The sequence below is a fragment of the Zerene cesonia genome, unplaced genomic scaffold (assembly GCF_012273895.1).
Source record: "Zerene cesonia ecotype Mississippi unplaced genomic scaffold, Zerene_cesonia_1.1 Zces_u001, whole genome shotgun sequence".
Classification (NCBI taxonomy): domain Eukaryota; kingdom Metazoa; phylum Arthropoda; class Insecta; order Lepidoptera; family Pieridae; genus Zerene; species Zerene cesonia.
Genome location: NW_024045131.1, coordinates 3423899 through 3438995, shown reverse-complemented (window position 1 = coordinate 3438995; position 15097 = coordinate 3423899). Strand labels below are relative to the sequence as shown.

Genomic DNA, 15097 nt, shown 5'->3' with positions numbered 1-15097 from the left:
GGGGTTAAATATACCGAACCCTTCCGCAAGGCCAAATTACAACAAGCAACCGATTGAGAACCTCCTTGAAAAAAAACATTGCAATAAACGTTGGGATTCAAGTTACTTTATCTATCGGCCATTAAACCAACGATCCGCACATCTATACTTATACTTATATTATAAAGCTGAAGAGTTTTTTTTGTTTGTTTGGTGAACGCGCTAATCTCAGGAATAGCCCATTTATTGAGGAAGGCTTAGACTATATAACGTGAGGCTTTACGTGGATAAAACCGCGGGGCACAGCTAGCAAACACATAAACAGGGTATATACTGAACGATGGAGCGAAGCTAGCGATATAAACATAAATTTTAAGAAAGTATCAAATTAATGAAGCAGTGGCTGCTCCGTGGTGAGAACCTCGGACTTCAAAATCGATAAGTCGGGATTCGAGACCGGTCGAGCGTGCAGGAAATAAATTCAATTTATCTGCACGTGTATAACATCACCACTGCTTAAATCGGTGAAGGAAAACATCGTGAGGAAACCGGCTTGTCCAAGGATCACAAGTTCGGCGACATGTGACATCTGACAACCCGCACTTGGCCAGCGTGATGGATTATGGCTTCAACCCTTATAGGATGCCTGTGTCCCAGCAGTGGGACCGCGTATGGGCTAATGACGATGATGATCAAATTAAAAAATTGTAATAAACGTTTGCGAAACTCTTAGAACCGTTGAGTAGGTACGCGTACGGCGGGACACCCTGGATATACGAGGGTTAACCACTCGAGCACATATCGGGCACGCAACACACCCTTATCATTCGCAGACGCGTCGCATCCGTCAATCATTGCGATAACCGATTGAACTTGCAACTTCTATGTTTGTACTTATTTATCTGCTAGCTACCGGTGGTAGGTTACGATCTGTCGTTGAGTAAGTTGAAGTTGAGATTTGTGGAGCTGCGGACGGCAAGTGCGCGAGGGGTACCGTGCGCGTTCCTAAGGGAGATCCCGGGAGCTCCTCATCACCTGCGCCGAAGTAGGCCACCGTGAGGTTTTAGTAAGAGTCTGACATAACCTTGGTACTATCTGAAGTAGCAAGGTATCCATCGATGAAGGATTTCCTCACGTAAAAAAAGGGAGTGGTAATAGCTGGCCGCGGCTTCACTCGTCATGTATTCTCTGTCATGTCTCTGTCGGCAATGGAGCTGGTGGGTCGCCTGATGATAAGCGCTACCACCGCCCGTGAACATTTTGAGAGGTGTAAGGTCGATTGCACATTTTACTCATAGTGCCTTTTTCTTTTCGTTTCGTAAAGATTTCGCGAAGCTAGAAAGAAGAAACATTATTTCTTTCTTCTTTCTAGTATAAAATATTCTAGTCATTGGCGGTGACATATTGAATCGAGAAGGCCAGTCGTTGAAGATCGTAAAAATAAGGCTTGATTGGGGCTTACAAAAGTTTCGATAGATAATTCTTATTTCTTACAATACGTGCGTTCTGGGGCGTGGAGGTCGAAGAACTGAAACTGAACTGGTCACTGGCGCAGCAGTGACGCGTTACAGTCATAGACAAATGCAGATTAACAAACCTATTAATTACTAGCTGCGCCCTGCGGTCTCACCCGCGTAAGTAACTTTTTATCCCGTATCCCGTTGGAATATCGGGATAAAAAGTTGCCTTAATGTTATTCCAGTTATCCAGCTAGCTACGTACCAAAATTTCATTGTAATCGGTTCACTAGTTTTTGCGTGAAAGAGTAACATACACACACACATCCTTACAAACTTTCGCATTTATAATATTAGTAGGAAGTTGGATAAGTAGGATAGGATTAACTGTGTACAGATATTTAATAACAACTACTATTAATATTTTTCTATTGCTTATTCTTTAAGAGTAAGAGAGGTGTAATTGAAATGACAACAAAACGAAATGCAACCGTAATATTCTATCCATTTTTCTAGATAAATAGCGTTTTATAATGGAAAATCTAGCTGTCTAGACCACAGCCTTATCGCATTACAGTTCCTAGTTGGTCCGGTATTGCTGCCATAGACAGCTATAGATTTAAATAGAGAGCGCAAACTAGAGGTGTTCAGTGAAAATCAGTGGAGAATCTAAGTCGATTAAACGCTCATACCACTGAGTTGATTGTCCATTTTATAATAATAAAATAAAATAAAGTTTGTTTGAACTAAAAAATAGATATATAGATATTTATTTATTTTTTTTCTCTATTGTATTCAATTATAATTTTTAATAATAATGCTGTCAAATGGCTCAAATTGTGAATCTACTTTAGAAGCAAGCTGTTTCTTCCAAACACAGGTTGCCCTGCAATCTAGCTAGGGAAACATCGGCTTTATATATGTAAACTTTAAAAATATATGTAAGACAAACCGTTTATATAAACTAAATTGTAATTGCTATAAATTGTAAATTTAAAAATGTCAAAAATGTATGTATGTATGAAATAAATGAAATAAATGAAAAAATGAATATACACTGCAGACATTGAGTTACATGAATTATGTAGGTACATTAGAGTTTTATAACTTAAAATTTTAAACAATGATATAAAAATAATAAGTTTAATTAAGTTATGTTCTTTTCGTGTTGCAAAATATTTGTTTTAATATATTTTCTTCCTTTCTTTCTTTGCGAAACTTTTTACCGTATATGTTTCACTAGCGGTCCGTCCGGACTTCACCCGTAGTACCTATATAGCCTATAGCCTTCCTCGAGAACTGGGCTATCTAACACTGAAAGAATTTTTCAAATCGGACCAGTAGCTCCTGAGATTAGTGTGTTCAAACGAACAAACGAAAGATAGACATCTATCCCTAAGACATCATAATTAATAATCCTACAAAATTTTTGACTTAATCTTGCCCCATCTACATGGACGTATAGTCTGTGGTCTCCATCTGCGTTTCATATCTGCATATTTTACGCATTTGTTGTAGAATGACTGTATTATGTGTATACACACGTTTGATAATTGGGTCGATATATGTATAAATAGTTGTATTTAATGATATTCTTTATTCTAATGAATTCAGAGAGAAAGATGTCTATTATGTCTATTATGTTGCGTATGTGTTATTTCAGTTGTACAGCTATCTACGTAGCAAATTTCATTACAATCGATCCAGTAGTTTTTGCGTGAAAGATCATCCGTCCTCACTAACTTTCGCATTTATAATATTTATAGGATAGGATTACTATGATACGATATATAACAGTGCCATCGACTTATTTATGTATTTATTTGTTCATAAGTCAGTAAGTCATCAGAAGGTTTGTATGATCACTGACTTACCTTTGTTATGTAGAAAAGTTGTACGAAAGATGTTGAATGGTGGTTGAAAGATGTGTTGAATCACATCAAGCGCTCTGTGTTATATTGCTGTCTTTCTAAGTTTTATGGATTTTTTTATCTGTACTGATATTATAAAGTTTAAGAGTTTGTTTGTTTGAACGCATTAATCTCAAGAAGCATTTGTTCGATTTGAAAAATTATTTTAGTGTTAAATGAATGTTCAATGGGACAATCAATAAATGGGCTATCATTTATTGAGGAAGGCTATAGGCTATATATATGTACCACGGACGAAGCCGGGGTGGACCGCTAGTATTAAAATGCTGAAAGCTATTTAAAGCGGTGCCCGGAATATTTTTCTAAAGGTTAAATATTATTGGAAAGGTTACACTGAAGCGGTGATGGCACCTTTCGTTTCATATATAAGTTGGTGGCCACTGTACATAGTCGTGTGTACTGTGTGTCTGGTATATACCTACTAATATTGTTAAAGCTGTGTCTGTCTGTCTCCCCTTCACGCCACAACCGCTGAATCGATTTGGATGAATTTTGGTTTAGTGACAGTTTGAAGATCGAGGCAACATAGGATAGATAGATAGGAGATAGCTCGTAAATCCCATGGGAAACGGGAGATGTGGCGAAAGCTATCCCATATAATTATGAAAGTAGGTTATTCTATCCACGTATTATTTTCCAAATACCCTACACTTTTTTTAAGCAAACTATCGAAAATTTCATTTGTTATTATCGCGCCGACGATTTCAGCTGTTCAATCAACAGTAAATAACTTTCTTGAAATAATAAACATCGAACAGGCATTGAATCTGATTGAAATTGAAAAAAAAAAGCAAAACTTACAAACAATTCGAATTACGAATAATTCCAGAAGTTTCGAGCGAATAAATTTAAAGCATCGTTACGCCATTGTTGGCGTTGATAACGCTGCTATTAGTTCTTGTTGGGAATTTAATTTTTGAGTGCTGGCCCCGGCTGGAAAACGCGCCCGGTGTTGCCAGGTGGCTGTTATAATGAGTGTCCCGATTTTTGGCTAACTATTGACCTCGTATTGAATGGAATGTAGTCATTTAATGCTGAAAATTTTTTGAGTGTTGCTATTGGTGGTAAAAATTACCACACTTCTAATAGAAAAAGGATTATTATGTTACTAGAATATAGCGGAGTTATAGTAGCCTAAAATATGTTACTTGAAGTCACGGCCGTGATCTATCACAATACTAAATATCAACTAAATTGATATAGGAGTAATTGCGTGTTAGAGCAACAAACATCTTCGAATACACACAAATTTTGCATAGTTATAATTAACTTATATAGAATAACAAACACTGCTCCACTTGCGCGCACTCAAAGAGAGCACAGACTATAAATTAAAGTCAATTCGACACGAAATGAAAGTCATTCCCATTCAGCGAATGTAACCGAAACGCCTAAGAGCAGTTAGCCATTAAAATCCACGAGCGCGTCTCAAATGCCCTGTTTTGTTTGACCGTGATACATGAGAATTTTTTAATTTCCACAGCTTGTGTGCGCGCGCAAAAAAAAAAGTGTAAAGAGCGCGGGAAATGAGCGCCCGCCGCCATAATGGAATGAAGAGCTCATTCAAATTTCGAATGGATTCTCTATGGACGGCGAGATGGATGCCTAGGGGTGTGGGGCGTGCTAACTGTGTCGATTATTTTATGTTTTTTTTATGTGGCAGTTGGCAAAGGATCTTGTGGGCCGCCTGATGGTAAGCGACCAGCGCCGCACAAAAACATTTGCATATGCTATATGCTTGTGCGAATGGACGGCCAAGTTTACTGGATAAGGGATTTGGGAAGGATTGTTGGAGGGAGGGAATAAAGGAAAAGACTAGGAAGAGTGAGGAAAAGGATACGGGCTGTCGTGTTAGTATTTTGTATTATATTAAAAAACTACGATTTTATATTGAAATCTAGAGAAGCATATTTGAATAAGATTTTTTTATTTGTTAATACATATTTAAATAATAAGTAGGTTGTAATTTCTCGGCTAAGTAAAAGTTTGTTCTTTTCACATAGTTATACTTTGTATATAGTATGAAATAAAATTAAAATGATCGTTGTTCCTTAAAAAATATGGTTTTATCTCCGCATTATTAAACTGAAAACCGTGATATTTATGCGCGGTCGTAAAATTTATTTTAGACGCCGAAACCGGACTACCGGTTATTATCGACACGGCAGTAAAAAGCTTTATTGATATGTACGTATATTACATATGTATAATTTTTTATATACAATGTACTGTATAAACAGTCAAGTTGGGTTGCTGTTAGGTTTTCATATGCTCTATGTAAAAGTTACAGAAAAAAACCTCTTTGAATGTTTCATAATCTTTTTAGTACTGAAAGCTTGAATCTATTTTTATGTTTAAATGATTCTTGTTTTTTAAACAAAAATTTCCATGAACCAGACTTTCAATCTAAAAAGGCCGTTTAAATTTTGAATATAGTTTAAAAACTCACTTTAAATATTTAATCCTGGCGACCCTAAGCAGGATATTATGATAAACTCATCAAATTATTGCATTATCTTCGATCCTTGATAAGTGTACAAAGTTTAAATTAAATCTGTCCGTTTATAGTGGACCAAAATCTAATCTAAACCAGTCGGTTACATACAAACATACAGGCGGAGGCGGATAATAAAAGCGTTTTAAAGATATCGTGTAAATATATAAATTCTCACGCTAATCGATATCTTACTATGTGTGTCAATACGACATAAGTTCAATCCAGGTGGCCACTATAATACCCACTGCAAAAAAGATAACAACTTCCTCATATAGTTAACATGTTCGGTTGATTTTTATCTATGTCAGTGTGTTTAGTCTAAAGACTTGTATAACGTCGTTGTTGTTGTGCGCAGGAGTCGCGATCGAAATGGTTTTAGATTAAGTATGTCAGTATTATTATGTGCTAGCTGTGTGGTACCCCGGTAAAAAGTGGCCTATGTGCTGGTCCAGACTATAATGTATATCTGTACCAAATTTTATATCGCGTGAAAGAGTTTCAATTATCCATACATACATTCATCCATACTAACAAACATTCACGTTTATAATATTACATGTAATAAATGTTATGTCCATATATACTTCCAATTCATAATATTATTTAAGATTTTACGCAGAAACTTTGGATAAATCAGAAATTAATATATATTGTTTTTTTTTTTTTTTTTTTCCTTTTAATCAAAAATTACTAATTCTTTATCTTATGTATGTATGTATGTATGTATCTTATGTATAATTTTTTATGTATATATTATGAATTGTTAATATTGTCTATACCTTTATTCACCTGTCACAAAATTATGATAACGTTTATGCTATCTATTTTCCCACTCAAAAGACCGTTCTGGTGCTCCAAGCGTAGCCAGTTGAGGGGGCTACTGAAAACCGGCGCCTCTCCACTAATTTGGAGAGGCAAATGCTGAGGAGTCCCCCAATCACAAATACTTCCAAATGGAAAAAAATGTAATTTTTATTTTTATTTTTTTTATTTTTTTTTGTTGTTATTCTCAAAATGTATTAATTGTAAGTTGTATTTGTGATTAAAAGTATTTTCTTTCTTTCTTTCTTTCTTTCAAATACCTACAACGTAAAATAAATAAAAGTTAATCTTCTTTGTGTTATATTGACAGAAAATATACTAAATTATTAATATTTCAAGTTATAACATACAATTACAATAAAATTTTCTTGGATTATATTTATTGATACGATAAAATATCGACTCAAAACACCTATAAAATGGACATCCCTAGTTCGTTACGACGCGGCTACGACAATTCGATGTATTGTTTTCAGCCTTATTAGTTGCCGAGTGCGTTTAGTCTATGGTCATCGTATTAATTCGAAAAATAATTTTTTTTTTTAATTGTTTTTGTTAGTGTAAAAGTTTGGAATTGGAATGCTGTTACCAGCCAAGCATAAAAAATATATAATATAAAATAAAATAAATTAAATATCATATATTATACATATAAAAATAATCTAAAAACGATATTTACTTTTGTACATTCATGTTTAGGTAGATTAGAAAAAAAATTTTAACAAATATCAATCATTGTTTGTTATAATGCATGTGAATTAGAAAAGATAAACATAATAAATTAATAAAGAAAATAAAAAAATTATGATTCCGGCCAGGATCGAACTGGCGGCCTTCTGCGTGTAAAGCAGATGTGATAACCACTACACCACGGAACCCGTTGTATGTATAGTCGAAATATCGAATCTTATATTACTACAATATTTTGATGCTTGTTTTACAGTATGTGCAGTAACATGTATCTTCTACATAATATTATATGTATATATCTATAAAAAGAAACCGTCAAATGTGTTGCTAAGCGGAAATCTCGAGAACGGCTGGACCAATTCGGCTCTTTGTTAAGGTACAGGGAAGGTAACTTATTTCGTTGAAATCATGGTTTAGTATTTATTTAAAAATATATAACATATATAAAATATTTTAATATTATGAACGCAAGGGTTTGTTAAGTATATAGTATATATGTATGCATGTTTGTTACTCTTTCACGTGAAAGCTGCTGTATGGTATTTAATGAAACCTTACAACAATATAGTTTATGAATCAGCTATATATAAATACTTGCTATTGCCCGTGGGGTCGTCCGCTGGTGAAACCGCGCGGCGCAGCTAATGGTGTATAGAACTATTTATTGTAAACTTCGTAATGTATTATATTCTTTTTCTACTATACATACTACAAATTATTCGTCTATTTAACGATGTGCATCTTACGAATGAAATAAATGTAGGATATTAGTAGAATATAAGATTAGCACGGTAGAATTATTAGGGTGGATTCTACTAACTGTTTTAATGATATTTTAAATATCACGTCGTCACCTAACGTGTGATAATAGTTAATTATATATTAATTATTTAATCTTACCTACCTCCTGCTTTATACTGTTTCTTCACACAGTGGGTTGTCTGGAAGAGATCACTCTTTGGTGATAAGGCCGCCTTCTGTGCAGGTCTATATATGAGTCTCGTATTTTTAAGGATTATTTGTATTATTTTATTTATTTAGCTCAATAAAGTGTTAAATAAATAATTAATTTATTCCCATCGAAGGTCGAAATCGCCGGAACTGATATTTTTCCCGCCAGGACAAAAATATATGTAAATTCCAAGCAATTACTTATATATGTTATCTGTGACATTTAAATTCTTATACGGAGTTATGTCAAGTTCGTCTAACTGGATGTTTATTGGCTGGATGGATGGAAATGTGTTGTGTTGTGTTGACTTTTATTGTTGTAGATTGTTCACCTTTTTCGGCAGCCGGTTAGAGGCCGAGTGAGATTCGAGGATGTGGGTTGAAATATCATCTATCTATCTTAATATATATATAACTCAAACGTGACTGACTGACTGACTGACTGACTGACAGTGATCTATCAACGCACAGCCCAAACCACTGGACGGATCGGGCTGCAATTTGGCATGCGGATAGATGTAATGACGTAAGCATCCGATACTTTCTTAGCGGATGCCTACGTCGTGAAATCTATCGATTTTGATAAATTCAACTCCCAAGAGGATAAAATAGAAGATGAAAGATTGTATTGCCTCCGTGTTGTTCCTACCTTTAAAACCTTCCCTGGACTATTCAGAATGCAACAAAACCATGATGATAAAAATCAGACCAGCCATGCTCGAGTTTCAACGAGACTTACCAACAGCAATTGATTTTTATACATAAAAAATTTTTACATGGTTTTAACCCATTACACAAAAAATACATAGTTAATATAAATAATAATTTCTTCGAGATAATCGCGATTTAAATCCGTTAAAAACTCCATAATTACCAAAACAATGGGCTATTTTACCGGCTGCCGATTGCAGGAACATCCCCATCATCCTGATGCCATTTTCGCTGTACCAACAAGAATTGGCAACGATTGCCATGTACCTTCCGTCTCTGTCCGTTCCGCTGGGTGCGAGCGAGACGACGGTCGAAACAATGGCCTACACTTGCGCTGAGTGGGACGCTTTGTTCGGCCGGAATAATTGCGGCCACGCTGCCCCGGGCAGGGTTGTCACGCGGTTGTTTTGTGAATTTGTATTATGTTAATTATTGTTCTTTCTGGTGACGGTCGTTTATCGCGATTCTTATCCGGGTGAAATTGATATTAATATAGCCCATGTGTAATGATGTAGCTACGTGATGGTTTTTGAAATCTGTCAAGTGGGTTGTGGTGTTTTTACATAGGAACATGCAAAAATGTATCTTTTTTCGTATAAGTTTAGGGTGAGTTGTTTTAATAGTCTATGCTTTTGAATGAAATGAGTGGTTGTTTACATAATTAAGTGGCATGTGTTTTGCGGAAATAACCTGAATTAAATTTGTAAGTACATCGTGTTACAGTCAGTCAAGTTCATTTAAAACTATTTCGTTTCATTTAGATTGATAGATAAAAAGTTTATTAAAAGAACACATTAAATACATGACAATTACAGAATAAAACGATTAAACAAAGAGAGGAAAAAACAGGACGGAGACAAATGTGCACTGTGTTCTTAAAAAGGGTCTTGGCTCATCATAAATGTCAGAGTCAATGGGACCCTGACGCTGATATTCTGCCAACACCAGTTGTGTTTGGGTAGAAATAATTAAATAAATACCGTTATAATTGAGCGAGAAAAAATAATATTAAATACGTGGAATAAAGTGTAGTATACAAATAGGTGAAATAAATAATAATGATAATAATAAATGATAGCTTTAAGGACTAATACAATTGCTTAATATTTGTCAATGATTGCCATTCAATTGATTGTTTTAATCAAACCAAGAAGTTGCGTCTTTATGGTGATTTTTTAATCGTCTTATTTCTATACGATACGTGCTTTATATCGCTCAATCGTATAGTTTAAAAACTAAATAAAAACACGTTTTAATGATCGAATCTCAAGTAAATTGCCTCGCTCATATATAGAGCGTACGTAAACAGATTATTTAATCCTGCCGATCCTTATTAGGATAATAAGATGAACATATGAAATGATTATATTGTAACCGATTCTTGACGTGAGTACAAAGTTTGAATTAAATAGTTTTAATGTGGGTCAAAATCTAGCCTAAAGGTGTCTGTTACACACAAACATATAAGTGAAGCTAATAAAAGCATATTAGTATGAATGTTTTAAATGTACGTCAAAATTTTTTCTATCGAGTGTCAACCCTAATGGAACATTTGTTTACGATGCGTTTCGTGTTGTTATACAGGGTGCAATTGATTAATCTTTACTGATAATATAAAGCTGAAGAGTTCGTTTTGTTTGAACGCGCTAATCTCAGGAACTACTGGTCCGTTTTGACAATTTTTTTCAGTTTTAGATAGCCCATTTATTGAGGAAGGTCTTAGGCTATATATGTACCCGGGTGGACCACTAGTGGTATATAAATGGCATTAATAGATGATACTTGACATTATAAAGGTAGTAGGTGCCTATATCATTAAGGATGGCTAATTAATGCGCATATTTAAAGGTTTTTTTTACGAACGAGTTGCTTAGTTTCAGAAAATACGTTTACAGTTAAAAAAAATCCTTTTTTTTAGGCCATAAGCGAGCAACTGAGCTGGTGGTTCGCCTGATGGTCAGCCATCACCACCGCCCATGAACATTCGCAGAGGTGGTGCCCCTGCGAATACGCTGGGATTATATGAATAGGAATGTACTGGGAAGGGTGAGGAAAGGGAAACGGGCCTGTAATTGGTATGAAATTAAACCGTATGAAATAATGGGATTCAAAATCAACAAAAACGTTTTACAAGTTATCGTTTATTTTATTCCTTTTAGTTACTTCTCACAGAATATGTTTTTTAATGTATGTTTATGAATTTACTGATATGACTATCCAAGTTGATCTTTTTCCTAATATATATTTAATTTATCTGTCATATTGTTTCTCCGCCATGAACTCTTAAACTACTGAACCGATTTTAATCAAATTTGCACACCATATACAGTTTGGTCCAACTTAAAAGATAGGATTGTTTATGTTATTTCAAATTACGATAACCGTCTATCCCGGGCGGAGCCGAGGCGTGCAGCTAGTTTAATGCATATCTGTTTAATTAAATTCTGGAGCAAGTAGCGTAAGAGAACAGAGGCGTAAGGTCTGTAACGGACCTTATGCCTCTACAAATGTTCATGGGCGATGGTAGCGCTTACCATCAGGCGACCCACCAGCTCCATTGCCGACTGTGACATAAAAAAAGCACCCTGTACCTACACCCAGTAGTAAGGTAATTTGATAGGGAATTATATAACAAACATTGAAATTGATACAATAAGTTGCTTGATATAATGTAAACGCTACTGTCAGGTTATTTGCGGTTGACGGGATTAGTGGAGCTAGAGAGTGACGCACGCGCACGTTTATGCAACCGACCAATCGGCGGTCTCGGCCGGCTCTGTCGGTACACAGGGCCGCACGCACACATGCATAGCGTCATTGCGTATGTGTGCATGCGTACATAGCGCAGCTCGTAAATGGGAGTACGTGATTAAGTAAAAATCTATTGATTTGATTATGTTTTGCGATAGCACTAAAGATTTTCAACCAATGGTTCTCATTCTAGAATTTAGAGTGGTGTCACCACCAATGGACGTCAGTGACGTTTTATGTGATTTTTTTTTTATAATCGTTAATTAATTTAATATATCGATTATTTAAATATTTTCCAGTTATTAAGCATCCTCGTACAATTGTAACAGTATACTATAAAATACTTTAACCTACTGTGCTATGAAATATCTGTCTAAATGATGTGAAATAAAAGTCTGTGTGTGCATTTTTTTCATACATCATAACCCTGATAATAATGCTTTTTAAGTAAAATGTAAACCTTAATATTAATTCGCTTTACTTAGGTGGTTTTTCTGCTTACCGACACCTTAACAAGCACACACACACACACACATAAGCAAACAAACTGTTCTCCCTATATTGGCATACTACCGTTCCGCCCCGGCTTCGCCCGTGGTACATATACATCCTATAGCTTTCAAGTACAAAGTATATAACATCGAAAGGTGAAACCTTTTTCAAATCAATCCCATTGGTCCTAAGATTAGCGCGTACAAACAAAAAAACTGTTCAGCTTTATATTATCAAGTAGGCATATATTAATACAGTAAGTGTATAAGAACTAATTTTGATCTGAACGGTTACACAATATAGGTGCAATAGAGTTGTTTATTCGCCTTAATTTCTTTGACGATTTACTTTCACGCAATTTTCAACTTTATCCGCGAGCGATAAGTTCGAAATTTAAACGCAGCATTCTAATTGACCCTTGCAAGTTCCGACAATTGTGAATTAAGAAGGAAACGCATTTAATTTGAGTCAAATTAAGCTCTATTGTAAACAGTTGTGGGTGGATTTTTCTTTGTACCTCGAGTGGTCTTTTTACGTAGGTGTGTATTAAGGTGTAGGAAGTAAAGTCTTTCTGCTTTGAAGTGTTGAAATAATCAATGCAAATTCATATTTGTTATTTAATTATTGTCATTCTATGTTATTACTAGCTGCGCCCCGCGGTTTCCCCCGCGTAAATCCGTATTCCGTAGGAATATCAGGATAAAAAGTTAAGCCTATATGTTATTCCAGTTGTCCAGCTGTCTACGTACCAAATTTCATTGCAATCGTTTGAGTAGTTTTGGCGTGAAAGAGCAACAAATACACACACATCCTTACAAACTTTCGCATTTATAATATTAGTAGGATAGGATTAATAATTAACAGGATTAGTAGGATAGGAACTAGGATTACGGTTGAATAATTGAATGAATAATAGATTCTTATTCGTGAATAAGGTGTGCATCTAGTTAGAAAGAAAAGTTAAAGAGAAACTGAATGTTAGTATTCTCTCTGTCTATTAAAGGCGAACATAGAACCACCTCCGTTTCGATTTTACAAGTCGGTTAATAAAAGGATGAACGACATTTGTTGACACAACCGCTATGTTGTCTAACCATATCGTCAGAATTATATTTATGTACTTTACAAATAGTATTCTGTTATAGTTTCATTTACACTTATATTATAAAGAGGAAAAAAATTTATTTTTGTTTGTTTGTTTGTAATCTAATTTGAGTTTATCAAAAACTACTAGAACTCGATTATAAAAACTCTTTCACGATTAGACAAGCTGCAACTTCGCTGAGTGACATAGGCTATATATATATATATACCCCGAACAAAGTCGGGGCGAAGTGCTAGTTTATAATATTAGTCTGATGTGATGTGATGTGATACGAGTGGAGTCCGAGCTACGAACTAGTATAGTGACATAATTTAATCTCTTATCAAATTTATTAAAACATGGCTTCTTAAATCATTCCGTTAGTGGGTTATACGACTGCAATGAACGATGTATGATTTATGGACATTTCACTTATTTCCTAAACAATTTCCTCTTTGCTTTTGCCTGGTAGAAATCTCTATCAGTGACAAAGCCTCACTCTTAACGCATAACTATTGTGTTTTATTTGTTCACTACTTGATTAATCGATCATAAGATCAGAGGTATAATATCACATTTTCTCAAGTCGGTCAACAACTAACCGCGTCTCAAGGTAAACACGGAACAGTATCTAGGAAACGGCAAAGAATATTTTCTCAAAGTACCCACCTCCTTTATATTCCGTCGCAACGGAGACACCACTTAACTGGGATGAGGTAGAGCCACCGTCCGTCCGAGCTGCATCCGACGACTTAGGTCTCACAAAAGGCTATTCACAAAACCTACCTAGCTTAGTATTCAAGAGAGCGTGATGCGGGTGTTTTTTTTCTTTTTTTTTTTAATATCTCAAGTTCCTGTTGTGACGGTCTTTGTGGTTTACACGTAATGTTGTGGGGACGAATAATATTATGGACTACGGGGATTGTGGTCGGTCTGTTTGTTTGTTTGTTTGTTTAGGTGTGATTGTTTTATTTTGATGTTTGGTGCGAGTGATTTTCAACCGACTTGAAGAATAAGTGGAGATTCTCAATTTTAATTGTACATTTTTTTTTGTGTTTGTAACCTATGAATGTATAACGTTTTACAAGGTGAACGACTATTAGTCACTAACTTTAACTCGCGGCGTCACCAGCACTCGTCTTTTAATATTGGAGTATTATAAGACGGGTCCTGGTCCGAGATACTACAAAGGGTCTTATGATATTCTAGAATTTGGCAAAAATATTACAAGGGAAATTGAAGAAATTAAAATAAATTGAAGAAAAAGTTTCTTATAAGCTATTTCTTATCATGGAGCGTGTTTTATTTCTCAGAGTCGGTTCTTTCAGCTATCTATCTATATATATATAAAATTCTCGTGTCACAGTTTTCGTTGCCATACTCCTCCGAAACGGCTTGACCGATTCCTCTGAAATTTGGTAAGCATATTGTGTAGGTCTGAGAATCGGCCAACATCTATTTTTTATCCCGATATTCCTACGGGATACGGACTTACGCGGGTGAAACCGCGGGGCGCAGCTAGTTTTTTTATATATTATTATATAATTAACTACCTACGTAGCTAATTGTTTAAAACGATAATTCATATATAACATATCTTGTTACAGAATCGAGCATCCAATGACACATCGAGCCAGACTAACGGAATAACAGGCAGCACAAGAATGACCCGAATCTCCGGAGAACCTCACGCAAATGTGATACATAACCACGTTCCTCTAGTTATTAGCGT

The 15097-nt window shown here is 35.3% G+C and overlaps 1 non-coding gene across 1 annotated transcript; it reads right to left on the bottom strand.

The window, feature by feature from the left end:
• Positions 1-7491: 7491 nt before the first annotated feature.
• Positions 7492-7564, bottom strand: Trnav-uac. The gene has a single exon. It is a non-coding gene; the product is annotated as a tRNA-Val (tRNA).
• Between the last annotated feature and the right edge of the window lie 7533 nt (positions 7565-15097).